General features: G+C 36.8%; 1 protein-coding gene and 1 non-coding gene across 9 annotated transcripts in view; both read left to right on the top strand.

Annotated features, from left to right (window-relative positions):
• Positions 1 to 16,887, top strand: part of NCKAP5 (NCK associated protein 5) — a 992,075-nt gene that overhangs the window by 426,437 nt on the left and 548,751 nt on the right. The gene's annotated exons all lie outside the window — the stretch shown is intronic.
• TRNAW-CCA lies at positions 7,692 to 7,764 on the top strand. The gene has a single exon. It is a non-coding gene; the product is annotated as a tRNA-Trp (tRNA).

Here is a 16,887-nt window from a genome sequence, read left to right on the forward strand (position 1 = left end):
AAAGAAACTGAGAAATTAACATTGGCACGTAACTATTAACTAAGTTCCAGATTATTTTGGAATTTCACCAGTTTTTGCAATAATGTCCCCTTTCTGATTTAGGATTCAGTTCAGGGTACTGCACTGCACGTAGAAAGATTTCTTTTTGCTGGCTGATTGACACATGTGGAAATAAGAAAGAATATGGATTTGGGAATGAGGCAAGTCTGGATTCAAAGTCCAGCTCCATCAGTAGTTAGCTATATGACCCTGGACACATTCCTTTATGGGTTTTTAACAATTCTCTCTGTGCTTTTGTTCTGTTAACTCAGGTCTTTGTTTGGGAAAGCTATCTTTGAGTCTATTATATGTTTCCTATTTGTTTCTTTGTTCTTCCACGAAATAACTATTGCCATTGTTTTCATACTTACCTTTCAGTATTTTTCACAAACTGCTATAAGATCATGTTTTCTCTTTATTCTGGGAGATTGTATTTCAGCTTGTGTTTTCTCTCACTGGCTCAATTTACTGCAAGATCTTTTCTGTCCATAAGACTTTGATGTCATCTTAAACTTTGTTATATGTAAAAAAGGCCCCTTTTACCCCAAGAGTATATTCATTCCCAGTATCTTCTAGAATGCTTATAGTTTTTATTTTTCTATATGTAAATCTTTGCATATTCTAGGTGGAATTACATTGGTGTGAGGTAGGGATCAAAATGAGTGTTTGCCCAAATTAACTGTTGAATAAATGATGTTGGGAAATTAACTAGTATCTAACCTTTACTGTCGCATTTACCATCTTCCAAATTCAATCCCTATCAATACGCCTCAATCACTGGATGGCTTATTCTTTTCTACTAACCTTATTTAGTCTATTCTTACGATAGCCTAAATTGTTTTAATTACTAGAAATTTGTCTATTTAATATTTTATAGGCTGAATTCTTTCTGATTATTCTTTTTTATCCAAACTTAAAAAGATAATTTTATTTATTGAATAGCGATCAGGGTTCATGAGTTAAAAATATGTATTTGGATTTTTAAAAAAAGTATTTTTATATGTATTTATGACACAGGAGTACCTCAGAGACTGTTTCAAAATGACATGAAAAATGGCTTAATATGTTTATTTTTTTTACATTTATACTAAAATTTTTTTAAAGAATGTCACTTCTACCACTGTGAGTTTGTCTTTGTTTTTTATTAGTATCTCAAGAACACTAATATTCTACCAAACGTAATTTTTTATTATTGTTTTTTAAATTTATTTTTGCTGTGTTGGGTCTTCGTTTCTGTGCGAGGGCTTTCTCTAGTTGTGGCAAGTGGGGGCCGCTCTTCATCGCGGTGCGCGGGCCTCTCACTGTTGTGGCCTCTCTCGTTGCGGAGCACAGGCTCCAGATGCGCAGGCTCAGTAATTGTGGCTCACGGGCCCAGCCGCTCCACGGCATGTGGGATCCTCCCAGACCAGGGCTCGAACCCGTGTCCCCCGCATTGGCAGGCAGATTCTCAACCGCTGCGCCACCAGGGAAGCCCAACATAATTTTTTAAATGTTTGGTTTAGTTATGCAAAGTTAACAACACTGTATGGTTCCTTTTCATCCCATTCTGTTTGGGGAAAAGAAAAATATCCATTTTTGATTACTCATCTCAAGACACTAAGGAAGCATAGTATCCCCGTTTAACCTGTTGCAGGATTCCCTTTTTTCCTACAGCTGGATATTCAGACACTGGCTGGGTGTTACCGTCCTGTACCATCAGCTAAATTCAAAACCATATCCTCTTGTCTTTTTGCACAAGAACATCCAAGGGATAACTGTCAAAGATCAGGATATTTGACAGTTGTATCAGGAATTTGAGAAAAAGCAGAGAAGAGTTGGAGGAAGTAGGGAGATCAGAATCCTTGGACCCTCTGTGACTTCCTTGCTGGAGGATGGGGTAAACCAGTGCCACAGTATGATCAGCCAGCGGTGGTGATAACTGGAGTTAGCTGGATTCACTGATACAAAAACACATTAAAGAAACTTCATGCCTGTGGACCCACAGTTTCTAGTGGGTCTCTGTTTAACTGCAGGGTTCTCTTCTTCAAGTATCTGCATAGTGTTTGAGAGCTTTAGTCCTAGTCTTATTTTTAACTTGCTGGTCCCCTGCCCTGTGCAGCATGTGAGTTTATTTTCCCTCTTGGTCATTTGTAGAAAGCAAAAGTCACAGTGTTAAATAACTGTTATTTAAACAAGAAGAGATAATTTCTTTTAACTTAAGAGACGCATGTAGAAATAGGAACATCGCAAACAACCCAGGTGATATTGCCTTGGTGAGTTTTCAGGATTTTGCCCAGTGTGCCCTTCCTCTTGGCATTGCTGCACAGCTGTATTGTCTGGCTTCTGGTAGACAAGAGGGCAGCCGAGAAGGGAGATTCAGAGTTTGGAAACCCAGAAGTAAGGGGGCCTGAAGCTGTAGTACCTAAACATGTCAATTCCTACTGCTAGATTTCTTGGGGACAGGTGTTTAGTTTTGTTTCACAGCGCAGTGGGTGATACAACTGATTTTCTAACTGCTCGTAGTCAAAGGAGGAGGGTTAGGATTACAGGGTGAACTAACCTATAACCTATTTTTGTGTTTCCTTTTTTTTTGAGATAAAATTGACATATATCATTATATTAATTTGAGGTATACAACATAATGGTTCAATATATGTATACAGGTTTCCCCTGCTATCTGAAAAGAGAGCGTTCCTATGAAACCTTTGGTAAGCTGAGATGATGTAAAGCGAGACACAGTTACCTTTTTTTGTAATAGTAAACATATGCTTTGGATTTCTTTTGGTTAGTGAAGAAAAGGACAGATGTAGGTCTTTCATAAAAGTGAAGCCGTGCAAAGCACACTTTTAAAACGCGGGGGCTACCTGTATTTTGCGAAATGATCACCACAGTAGGTCTAGCTAATATCCTTCGCCACACACTTACAAACTGATTTTCTTGTGATGAGAAATTTTAAGATCTACTACTCTCTTAGCAACTTTCAAATATAAAATACAGTATTATTAACTATAGTCACCATGCAATATATTACATCCCCAGGACTTACTTTATAACTGGAAATTTGTACCGTTTGACCCCCTTTACCCACTTTGCCCACCCCTCCCCTCTCCCTGCCTCTGTCTTTGTATCTATGAGTTTGTCTTTTTTTTTTTTTAAGATTCCACATCTAAGTGAGATCACGTGGTATTTGTCTTTCTCAGTCTCACTTATTTCACTTAGCATAATGCCCTCCAAGTCCATCCATTGTTGCAAATGACAGCATTTCCTTCTTTTTAATGGCTGAATAATATTGCGTTGTATATACTATATACTAGACTTCCTTTATCCATTCATCCATCAGTGGACACTTAGATTATTTCCATGTCTTACCTATTGTAAATAATGTGGAAACAAACATGGAGGTACATATATCTTTTCAAGGCAGTGATTTTATTTCCTTTGGATAAATACCCAGAAGTGGAATTGCTGGATCATATGGTAGTTCTGTTTTAAATTTTTTAAGAAACCTCCATATCGTTTTCCATAGAGTCTTTACCAATTTACATTCCCATCGATAGTACACAAGGGTTCCCTTTTCTCCACATCCTAGCCAACACCTACTTCTTGTCTTTTTGTTAATAGTCATTCCAACAGGTATGAGATGATATCATATTGTGATTTTGATTTGCACTTACTGAGTGATTAGTTATATTAAGTACCTTTTCATGTACCCGTTGCCCATCTATATGTCTTCTTTGGGAAAAGGTCTACAGATGTCCCTTGGAGATATTGTAGGTCTGGTTCCAGACCATTGCAAAAAAGCGGATATCACAATAAAGTGAGTCACGTGAATTGTTTGGTTTCCCAGTGCGTATAAAAGTTATGTTCACACTGCACTGTAGTCTGTTAAGTGTGCAATAGCGTTATGTATTTTTTAAAATACATACCTTAATTTAAAAAGTACATTACTGCTAAAATATGTTAGCCATAATCTGACAACACAGGATTGCCACAGACCTTCAATTTGTAAAAAACACAAACATGAAACACAGTAAAGTAAGCACAAAAAAACAAGCTATGCCTGTATTCAGATTTTCTGCCTATTTCTGAATTGAATTGTTTGTTTGTTTTGCTGCTGACTTATACGAGTTCTTTACATATTTTGCATATTAACTCCTTAACATATATATGATTGCAAATATTTTCCCCCATTTAGTAGGTTACCTTTTCATTTTGTTGATGGTTTCCTTTGCTGTGCAGAAGCTGTTTAGTTTGATGTAGTCCCCTTTATTTATTTTTCTTTTTGTTGCCTTTGCTTTTGGTGTCAAATCCAAAAAATCATCACCAAGATTGATCTCAAGCAGCTTACTGCCTGTGTTTCCTTCTGTGAGTTTTATGGTTTCAGGTCTTATGTTCAAGTCTTTAATCCATTTTGAGTTAAATTTTTGTGTATAGTGTAAGATAGTGGTCCAATTTCATTCTTTTGCTTGTGACTGTCCAGTTTTCCCAACACCATTTATTAAAGAGACTGTTTTTTCCTCATTGTGTATTCTTGCCTCCTTTGTCATAGATTAAGTGACCATATATATGTGGCTATATTTCTAAGCTCTCTATTCTGTTCCATTGATCTATGTGTCTGTTTTTATGCCAACACCATACTTTTTTGATTACTATAGTTTTGTAATACGGTTTGAAATCAGGAAGCATGATGTGTCCAGCTTTGTTCTTCTTTCTCAAGATTGCTTTGACTATTCACATTTTTTTTTGTGGTTTCATACATATTTTAGGATTGCTTGTTCTATTTCTATGAAAAATACCATTGGGATTTTGATGGAAATTGCATTGAATGTGTAGATTGCTTTGGGTAGTATGTATATTTTAACAATATTAACTCTTCCAAGCCATGAGCACAGAATGTCTTTCCATTTATTTGTTTTTTCTTCAATTTCTGTCATCACTGTCTTAGAGTTACATTTGGTTAAACTCGTTCTTAGGTATTTTATTATTTTTGATGTAATTGGATTGTTTTCTTAATTTCTCCTTCTGATCATTTGTTATTAGTGTATGTAAATCAACCGATTTGGGGAAAACTTGGTTATAGTCTCATGGGAAGCTTGGACGTGTCTCCTTGTATTAACATATTAATGTTAGCAGCGGTCATGGCAGTTGAGTTTAAAGTATCATCCAAAGAAGAGAAGCATCTTGGACAACACACCATTCACAGTGTTTATCATTAGCTGAAATATAGCCATAATACATCTCTGGAAATAGAACCAGGGGTGTTTTTTTCTTGTTCACAACAGCCAACTTCATAAGTTAAAAAGCCAAGTAGACATGTCCTTCAAAGAGTTTAGAACGGTAGATGCCAAACTTTAGGACATGTTTCTGTATATGTGCTAAACTTTGGAAATAGGCCCTGCGTATTATTTTGTTCATTTATCTGTTCAGCTTATCCAAGAGAGAATAAAATGAAGTCATTGCTTTCATAAAATTTATACTGTAAAATACTTATTGCACAAATACATCAAAGTCATACTTTTCATGATCTCTGTTCACAGTCAGTAATACCAGAAATCAATAATAATCCCTCAAAACAGAATAACTTTGACATTTTTAATAAAATCTTTTGTTAGTCGCTTAAAAATTTTTTTGAAGTACAGTTGATTCACAATATTATGTTATTTTTAGGGGTACAGCAAAGTGATTCTGATATATATATTTTTTATTCACTTTTAAGCAAATAAATTATAAGAGAAATTAAAAATATTTAAGCTGAATGAAAATGAAAACACTCCATTTACACAAACTTAGGCAGTGTAATTAAATCAAAACGTATGGTGAGATATACACCTTTAAATGTACGTAATAGAAAAAGAAAATATTATAAATTAATCAGTCATTTGACTCAAGCAGCAATAAAGAATAATAAACATAAAGAGAGAAAAGAAATAATGAAATAAAAACCAGAAACCAATGAAGTACAAAATGAAAAACTAGTGCAGTTTTCAGCAACATTAATTTATCCACATACGCATAAAAATTATAAGACAATTAGACTTGTGACCACTAACTGGGTATTTGACATGAAGAATTATTGTCAATATATAGATATAAACTTGATATTATGGTCGTGTGTTTCAAAAGAGTTCTTACTGTTTAGAGATATGCAGAGAAATATTTGCCAGTGAAATACTGTGATGTCTGGGTTTACTTCAGATAATACTGAAAGGGGAGAATAGCTGGACGTGTAGGTGAATCAAAATTGGCGATATTTGACAATTGTTGAAGTTGACTGTTTATTATACATTTTTCTACTTTTACAAATGTTTAAAATGTTTCATGATAAAAAGTTTCTTAACCCCCTCCTCCCCTGGAAAGCTGCCAGGCTCTGATGATTTTACAGAGGAGTTCAACCAAACCTGTAGTGAAGGAGATAATATTTTATACAAATTGGTGCTGAAAGAAGATGAAAGAAGTATCCCCAACTCACTGTTTAAAAAATAAAAGCTAAACTTTTCATTGGAGAAAAGTTATCCATTTACCAAACAATTGCACGGACAGTAGAGAGATCTCCTGTATGCCTCATACCCAGTTTCCCAATTATTAACGTCTTATTGTTGTATGGTGCATTTGTCATAACTAAGGAACCAATATCGATACATTATTATTAACTAAAGTCCATTCATTGTTCCCATTCCCACCGTTTCACCTCATGTCCTTGCTCTGTGTCAGGATCCTATCCAGGATAACCATTACATTTTCTCATCTTGTCTCCTTACGCTCTTCTTGGTTGTGGCAGATTCTGAGACTTCCCTTGTTTTTGCTGACCTTGACCATTTTGAGGAGTCCTGGTTAGCTATTTTGGGACATTTGTCTCAGTGAGATTTGTCTGCTGTTTTTCTCATGATTAGACTGGGATAGATTTGGGGTAGGGAGGCCACAAGTTAAAGTGCCGTTCTCATCACATCGTATCAAGGTTGCGTATTATCACTATAACTCATCATTATTTAGGTGAACCTTGACCACGTGGCTGAGGTAGTATTTGTCAGGTTTCCACTGTGAAGTGTCTCTCCCACCACCCCCTTCCATACCATCCTCTTTGGAGGGAAGTCGCTCTGCATGGCCCACGCTTAAGGAGTGTGCAGTCGTGCTCTTCCTCCTGAGCGTGCTAGTATCTATGTAAATTATTTTGAATTCTTCCACGTGGGAGATTTGTTTGTTCTTTCCTGTTGATTTATTCGATCATTTATATTACTATGAATGCATTGATATTTACTTTTATACTTCGGGTTATAAACCAACATAAACCATGTAATTTTGTTGCTCTATTTGTTCAGCTTTGGCCATTAGGAGCCCTTATAGTTGGCAATCTTGTCCCTCTCACACACTGTCGTCCTTGTTTTTGTTTGTTTTCCTCTCCTCGCCTTGCCTGTTCTTTTCTTTTCTCTTTCTTCTGAGCACTTTCTTACTTTCTAGTTCTACAAGATACTTCAGGCTCATCTTGTATATTTCCCTCCCGCAGTCTTAGAATCAGCCATTTCTCTAAGGAGCACTGGTTTTATTTAATGGACAAGGGTATTTGAAACTAAGATCTGGGTGCTAGGTGCCAACTCACTTTTATGAGGCTTATTTAAAGTGGGATTTATTCCAGGAATGCAATGATTGCTTGACATTATTAGAAAATCGAGGGGGCTTCCCTGGTGGTCCAGTGGTTAAGACTCCATGCTCCCAATGCAGGGGGCCCAGGTTCAATCCCTGGTCAGGGAGTTAGATGCCACATGCCACAGCTAAGATCCCATGTGCCACAGCTAAAGATCACACACACAGCAACGAAGATCCCGTGTGCTGCAACTAAGACCTGGCACAGCCAAATAAATATTTTTTTAAAAAAGAAACTCGATTAAAATAATTGACAGCAGTTATAGATTAAACACAGAACAGAAACTCAACAGATACAGAGTAAAACGTTTGATAAAATTCAATACCAATTCACAGTAATTAAAAAAAAAATGTAGTCAGCCAAGAACAAAAGGATGGTTTCTTAAATTGATAAAAGGTGTCCGTGGAAAATCTTTAGTAAAAATTGTGCTTAATGGTGAAATGGTAGAAGCGTTCCTTTTAAAATCCATAACCAGACCAGGATGCTGCCTGTCAGTGCTGCTATTTATTTTTATACTTCTGGTCCTAACTAGCCTACGATAAGTAAGTGATATAAGGGTTGGGGAAAAAGCAGTTTGTATTATTTGCAAATGACGATCATCTAAATAGAAAGTTTCGACAAACTTTTAGAAGATTGCTGGGTATAAGATGAATATACAGAAGTTAATAGAAATCCTACATATCCATCATCAACTCTTAGGGTAGTTTTAAAAGACAGTACTTAAAATAGTTTTTTTTTTTTTTTTTTTTGCGGTACGCGGGCGTCTCACTGTTGCGGCCTCTCATGCTGCGGAGCACAGGCTCCGGACGCGCAGGCTCAGCGGCCATGGCTCACGGGCCTAGCCGCTCCGCGGCATGCGGGATCTTCCCGGACCGGGGCACAAACCCATGTCCCCTGCCTCGACAGGTGGACTCTCAACCACTGCGCCACCAGGGAAGCCCTACAATCGTTTTTTTTAAAGGTATCTAAGAATAAATCTAAAAAGGAATACGTAAGATATCGATGGAGCAATTGTTAAAGAGTATAAAAGAGGAGAGAGAAATTAGTGGAGAGATGGGCCATATATTCTTGGAAGGGAAGACTCAGTACCATAAAGGTATCCACTTACCCCAAAGTGATTTATATATTGCATGTAATTCTAATCAGAATCCCAAAGGGGTTTTCACAGAATACAAAAAGCTAATCTAATATTAATATTTAAAATGTAGGGTTTTTTAAAATAAATTTATTTTTAAAATTTATTTATTTTTGGCTGTGTTGGGTCTGTTGCTGTGCGTGGGCTTTCTCTACTCGCAGCGAGCGGGGGCTACTCCTCGTTGCGGTGTGCGGGCTTCTCATTGCGGTGGCTTCTCTTGTTGCGGAGCATGGGCTCTAGGCGCGGGCGCTTCAGTAGTTGTGGTGCGCAGGCTCAGTAGTTGTGGCTCGTGGACTCTAGAGCGCAGGTTCGGTAGTTGTGGCGCATGGGCTTAGTTGCTCCGCGGCATGTGGGATCTTCCCAGATCAGGGCTTGAACCCATGTCCCCTGCAATGGCAGGCAGATTCTTAACCACTGTGTCACCAGGGAAGTCCCAAAAATGTAGGTTTAGGTATAGATGATATGATTTTAAGGAAAAAATAACAGGAGGTGTTGTATCCTATCCCACATGAAGATTTATCATAAAGCTAAAGCAGTTGAATCGGTGTAGTGCTGGGCAGAGATATCCAAATAAACCGGTAGAACAGAATGCAGAGCCTTGAGTAGGCCACATGTAAATAGGAATCTATAATGGAAGTAGAATTACAATTCAGTGAGGAAAGAATGGACAATTGAAAAAGGCCACTGTGACAATTTATAGAGTAAATTACACAATTTCATTGCTACCAGGTACAATGCACAGAAGTAAATTTTGAACGAATCAAAAACTGAAAGCAACGTTTTAAGATTTTTAGAAGTAAATATAAGGAAATCTCCTTATAATGTTGAAATAGGGGAGGATTTTATTTTAAAAAATAAAGGGAAAAAAATAAAGGAAGGAAGATAAAATGTACAAGGAATAAAGAGAAAGATTGATAAATCTTAGTACGTTAGGAATTAAAACCTTTGTTCAAAAAAAAAGAAAAGAAAAAGAGATCATTAGCAAAGTGAAAGAGTGAGCTCCTGGCTGGTATAAGAGATTTGCAAGGCAAACCAATAGGAAAGTACCATGACCGTTAAAATTTTTCTTGTTCAGAAAAATGCAGAATATAGATGAAAACATCACTGGGATAACATCTCATGCCTATCTATTTTGAAACAATTTTAGAAGTCTGAGAATGCCCGTAGGCAAGCATATGTGGAAACTGGAACTCTTCTGCATAGTTGGTAGTAGTATAACTGACGTAAACATTTAGGAAGCCCATTTCGTGTTACCTAGAAAGAAGAATGTGCAACACAGCCTGCGATCTAGGAATTCTACTTCAGTGCTTTGAACCTAGAGAAACTAACATATATGCAAAGAGACTCATGTGAAGATATGCACTTTAGCACTGTTTCTGATGATGAAAAAGTCAAAACCGTCTCAGAGTCCCGCAGGAGGAGATTAGATGAGGCAACTGACTTCTTCAGACGGTAAAATAATATGAAGCAATTAAAATGAACTATATCTGCATGTACCAACACGGACAAATCTCAAAAACACTGCATTGATTATTGATATACAAGTAGAAGAAATCTAATATGTATAGGAACAGCACACACCGAGTTGAGCATAATGAATACTTCTGCGGAGGGGGAAGTTCTTAAATTATATCCACTCATTTAATTTTTTAATGAAGCAAATATCATAAAATGTTTAAAAAATTTGGATAAAGTTAAGTGACATCTTGTATTTCTGAAATATTTTCTGAATTTTAAAAATATTTTATTATTAACAATATTAAGTAAATGTAAATGAAAATTTTGAAATTAAAAAATAAATATAGGGTTAAGGGTGTAAGAGATATAAACTATTAAGTATAAAATAAGCTGCAAGGACATGTTGTACAACACAGGGAATATAACCAACATTTTATAATAACTACAAATAAGGTATATAACCTTTAACAATGTGAGTCACTATATTGTACACCTGTAACTTATATAATATCGTACAGCAACTATACTTCAGCAAAAAAAATAAAGTTAACTATGTGAGGTGACGGATGTGTTCATTATCTTGATCTTGTATAATGTATCAAATGTAAATATATGTATCAAATCATCACACTGTACAGTTTAAGTAGATACCAGTTATTCCTCAGTAAAGTTAAAAAATTACAAAAATAAAAAATAAATCAAATCTGTAATACCATCAGAAGAGAAGATAGGAGACATTAGAAGAAAATATTAGATTTCTCAGAGGAAACTATTAGAAAATATAAGTTGTTTTTATGATCAGGGCATAGTTAAGTCATGTCTCCACATGACACCAGGGCCATAAACTGTGAAGGGAAAAATGGAGAATAGATAGCTAAAAAGCCTTTACTTCTGTTGAGCAAAAGTTACATAAACTGAGATAGTAAATTAAGCACCCTTTTTTTTATTGCAACAGACATGATATAAAGGCTTAAAATTCTAGGAATTGCCAGAATTGTAGCTAAAAACATAGCTATGTTTTAAAAGTTGGATCCATCTAGAGCCTCTTAAGATTTTCCTAGGATTCTTTCAAGTAGAAATAGTGTTCCTGAAGAGAGTATTCTTAATCACAAATTCACCTCTTGCTAACCTCAGGTCTAGTCCACAGAAGATTTAGGTTAAAATCTACGCCTTCCTTTTATTGCAAGTCAGATACTAGAGATGAGAGACACCATTCTACCAGGAAACTTGGGAACTATTCAGAATTTGTTCCAGTTTCAAATAAGGTGGGAGTTTTAGGAGACTGCTTAATTACTTAGGCACAAAGAGTTCCATAGTCCTTCTCGTGGCTGGAATGGCCTTCTTTGCCTCTGTGTTTTGTGTTTGAAAAGGGGACAGGGGCCTTCCCTGGTGGCGCAGTGAATCCTCCTGCCAATGCAGGGGACATGGGTTTGAACCCTGGTCCTGGAAGATCCCACCTGCTGCGGAGCAGCTAAGCCCGTGCGTCACAACTACTGAGCCTGCACTCTAGAGCCCACGTGCCACAACTACTGAAGCCCATGCTCCACAACAAGAGAAGCCACCACAATGAGAGGCCTGTGCACCGCAATGAAGAGTAGCCCCCACTCGCCGCAACTAGAGAAAACTCGCGCATAGCAACAAAGACCCAATGCATCCCAAAATAAATAAAAATAAAATAAATCTTTTTAAAAAAGAAAAGAAAAGGGGACAGGGAGGTGTAGGACACCATGAAGCAAGGCCCTTCCCCTTTTTGTACTTAAAAAATTTGAAGTGGGGCTTCCCTGGTGGCGCGGTGGTTGAGAGTCCGCCTGCCGATGCAGGGGACACGGGTTCGTGCCCCGGTCCGGGAAGATCCCACATGCCGCGGAGCGGCTGGGCCCGTGAGCCATGGGCGCTGAGCCTGCGCGTCCGGAGCCTGTGCTCCGCAACGGGAGAGGCCACAACGGTGAGAGGACCGCGTACCGAAAAAAGAAAAAAAAATTTGAAGTGAAATTTTACATACAGTGAAACACACATCATAATTATCCAATTTGATGAGTTTACAAAGATGTCTTCCCCCGTGAAACCAACACTCCACATAGGAATACTGAAAATACAGGATATTTTTATTATCACAGAAAATTCCTTCTTCACCCTTCTCAGTCGCCCCCCACCCCAACTCTTGCAGGAACAAACATTGGTACAGCTCAGATATTTTGTGTATTAGTTGCATGTTCCTGAATTTTATATATATGCTGTCATACAGTATATATTCTTTTGTGTCTGGCTTCTTTCCTTCAGCATAATGTTTTTGAGATTCTTCATGTATTGTGTGTTTCAGTAGGTTTTCCTTGTGTTCTGGGTTTTTTTTTAATAGTCGAATGGTGTTTCATTGTATAAATATATCACAATTTGTTTATCCAGTTTCCTTTTGACAGATATATGGATTGTTTTAATTTGGTCTATTACAAATAAGGCAGCTGTGAAATCCTTGTGCAGTTCTTCTCGTGGACCTGTCAGTCCATTATTAGATACATGATTTGCAAATGCTTTCTCCCATTCTGTTAGGTTCTTTCACTTTCTTCGTGGACAGTGCCCTTTAAAACACAAAGGTTTTGATTTTGAAGAACTCTGTTTTTTTCTTTTGTCACTTTTGGTGTCGTATCTAAGAAGGTTTTGCCTAACCCAAGGCCATGAAGATTTTCTTCTAAGAGCTAGTTCTAGCTCTTATATTTAGGTCTGTGATGCATTTTGAGGTTTTTTTTGTTGGTATGTGTTGTTTGAGAACGGGGTCCAACTTAAATTCTTGTGCACGTGGCTATCCAGTTGTCGTATCACCATTTGTTGAAAAGATCATTCTTTCCCCCATTGAATTGTTTTGCACCCTTGTTGAAAATCATTTGACATGAATGTGGAGGTTCGTTTTGGTCTTTCGGTTCTTTTTTCTTTTTGATGTTTTTAATAACAGCTTTATTGACATATAATTCACATACCATAACATTCACCCTTTTACAGTGGACAATTCAGTGTTTTTAGTAGGTTCAAAGAGTTGTGCAAACATCATCCCTGCCTGACTTTTTAAAAAAGTTTTATTGGAGTAAGTATAGTTGATTTACCATGTTGTGTTAGTTTCAGGTGTCGTCCCCAAAAGAAACCCTATACCCATTAGCATGGACTTTCAGTTCTATTCCAGTGATCTATATGGTTGTCCTTCTGCCAGTACAATGCTGTCTGGATTACTGGAGTAATCAAGTAACGCAAGAGCTACCGTGCATTAAGTTTTGAAATTGGGAATTGTGTACCTTCCAACCTCATTCTTCTTTTTCAAGATTGCTTTGACTATTCTAGGACTTCTGCATTTTGATATGAATTTTAGGGTCAATTTGTTAACTTTTTGTGAAAAAAAAAAAAAGGCCAGCTGAGATTTTAATAGGGAATTTGCATTGAAATGGTCAGATTAGTTTTGCTGGTTATGGACTTCACATGAATGAACCTGAAGTACATACTCTTTCACATCTAAATTCAGAGTATGTTTTTGAGATTCATTTATGTCTTTGTATGTATTAATAGTTCATTACTTTACATTGCTGAGTAGTAGTTCAGTGTGTGAATACACATACTTTATCCTCCTGTTGTAGACTTTTGGGTGGTTTCTAGTTTTTAGCTATTATGAATTAAGCTACTATGAACATTCATGTGCAAGTCATTACTATGGGCATATGCTTTTATTTTTCTTGAATAAATATATAGGAGTGGAATTGTTGGACCTTATGATAAATGTATGTTTAACTTTATAAGAAATGGCCATTGTGTTTTCCAAAGTAGCCGCTCTATTTTACACTTCCACCCAGTGATATATGAGAATTTTTGTCGATTGACATCCTTGCCAATATTTAGAACTGTTAGTCTTTTAAATTTTAGCCCTTGTCATGGATATGTGATGGTATCTTTATATTTTTACTGAAGTATAGTTGATTTACAATATTATATTAGTGTCAGGTGTACAACATAGTGAATCAATATTTTATGGATTATACTCCATTTAAAGTTTCTGTAAAATAATGGCTGTGGGACTTCCCTGGTGATCCAGTGGTAAAGAATCCGCCTTCCAATGCAGGGGACGTGGGTTCGATGCCTTGTCAGGGAACTAAGATCCCACATGCTGTGGGGCAACTAAGCCCGGGCGCCTCAACTAGAGAGCCCACGTGCTGTAAACTACAGAACCCAGCGCTCTGGAGCCCGCACACTACAACTAGACAGAGAAAAACCCGCACGCCACAACTAGAGAGAAACCCGCATGCTGCAACTAGAGAGGAGCCCTCATGCTGCAACGAAGAGGCCGCATGCCACAACTAAGACCTGACACAGCCAAAAAATAAAATAATTAGTTAAAAAATAAATCAAATAAAGTAAAATAATGGCTGTATTTCCCTGTGTTGTATAATATATCCTTGTTGCTTATTTATTTTATACATAGTAGTTTGTATCTCTTACTTCCATACCCTATCTTGCCCTTCCCTCATCCCCTCTCCCCACTAGTAATCACTAGTTTGTTCTCTATATCTGTCTGTTGCTGCTTTGTTATTACACTTGTTTGTTTCTTTTTAGATTCCACATATAAGTGACATACAGAATGTTTCTTTGTCTGATTTACTTCAGTTAACATAATACTCTCTAGGTTCATCCACATTGTTGCAAGTGGCAGAATTTCATTATTTTTTTATGGCTGAGTAATATTCCATTGTGTGTGTGTGTGTATATATATATATATATATATCACATCTTCTTCATCCGTTCATCCATCAGTGGACTCTGAGGTTGCTTCCACATCTTGGTTATTGTAAATAATGCTGCTGTAAACGTTGAGGTGCATGTAACTTTTTAAATTATTTTCATTTTCTTTGGATACATGCCCAGGAATGGGATGGCTGGATAATATGGTACTTCTACTTTTAGTTTTTTGAGGGACCTCCGTACTGTTTTCCATAGTGGCTGCACCAGTTTACGTTCCCACTGGTAGTGTACAGTGATTTACCAAAGGAAGAAGTAAATGGTCACTGTTTGCAGATGACATGATACTATATGTAGAAAACCCTAAAGTCTCCACTAAAAAACTATTATAACATATAAATGAATTCAGTAAAGTTGCAGGATACAAAATTAATATACAGAAATCTGTTGCTTTTCTATACACAATTAACTGTCAGAAAGAAAAAGCAAGAAAACAATCCTGTCTAAAATCACATCAAAAAGAATAAAATATTATACCTAGGAATAAATTTAACCAAAGAGGTTAAAGACTCATTGTGCTTTAATCTTCATTTCCTTGATGATAAAAGATGTTGAGCACGTTTCATCTACCTATTGTTCATTTATGGCTATTAAATTCTTTTGTCTATTTGAGAGAAGTAACTAGTTTTCCTTTTGAGTTGTATTATATATTTTTAACAAAAGTCTCGTCAAATATGTGTTGCAGATTTTTTTCCATTATTGGTTTGCCTTTTCATTTGGAATAATGTTGTCTTTTGATAAGCAGAGGCATTTTAATATTGATGAAATTGTATTGATTTCACAATCAGTGCTTTCTGTGTTCTAAAAATCTTGCCTACCCTATGTTGACGACAATATTATTTTGACTCGTGCTCTAGAAGCTTTTGGGTTTTTTTCCATGATTTTTTTTAACATCTTATTGGAGTATAATTGTTTTACAATGGTGTGTTAGTTTCTGCTTTATAACAAAGTAAATCAGTTATACATATACATATGTTCCCATATCTCTTCCCTCTTGCATCTCCCTCCCTCCCACCCTCCCTATCCCACCCTCTAGGTGGTCACAAACCACCCAGCTGATCTCCCTGTGCTATGCGGCTGCTTCCCACTAGCTATCTATTTACGTTTGGTAGTGTATATATGTCCATGCCACTCTCTTGCTTTGTCACAGTTTACCCTTCCCCCTCCCCATATCCTTAAGTCCATTCTCTAGTAGGTCTGTGTCTTTATTCCTGTCCTACCCCTAGATTCTTCATGAACTTTTTTTTTCTTCTTCTTAGATTCCATATATATGTGTTAGCATATGGTATTTGTTTTTCTCTTTCTGACTTATTTCACTCTGTATGACAGATTCTAGGTCCATCCACCTCACTACAAATAACTCAATTTCGTTCCTTTTTATGGCTGAGTAATATTCCATAGCATATATGTGCCACATCTTTATCCATTCATCTGCTGATGGACACTTAGGTTGCTTCCATGTCCGGGCTATTGTAAACAGAGCTGCAATGAACATTTTGATACATGACTCTTTTTGAATTATGGTTTTCTGAGAGTATATGCCAGTAGTGGGATTGCTGGGTCGTATGGTAGTTCTATTTGTAGTTTTTTAAGGAACCTCCATACTGTTCTCCATAGTGGCTGTATCAATTTACATTCCCACCAACAATGCAGGAGTGTTCCCTTTTCTCCACACCCTCTCCAGCATTTATTGTTTCTAGATTTTTTGATGATGGCCATTCTGACCGGTGTGAGATGATATCTCATTGTAGTTTTGATTTGCATTTCTCTAATGATTAATGATGTTGAGCATTCTTTCATGTGCTTGTTGGCAATCTGTATATCTTCTTTGGAGAAATGTCTGTTTAGGTCTTCTGCCCATTTTTGG

Source organism: Phocoena sinus, chromosome 7 (assembly GCF_008692025.1).
Source record: "Phocoena sinus isolate mPhoSin1 chromosome 7, mPhoSin1.pri, whole genome shotgun sequence".
Classification (NCBI taxonomy): Eukaryota; Metazoa; Chordata; class Mammalia; order Artiodactyla; family Phocoenidae; genus Phocoena; species Phocoena sinus.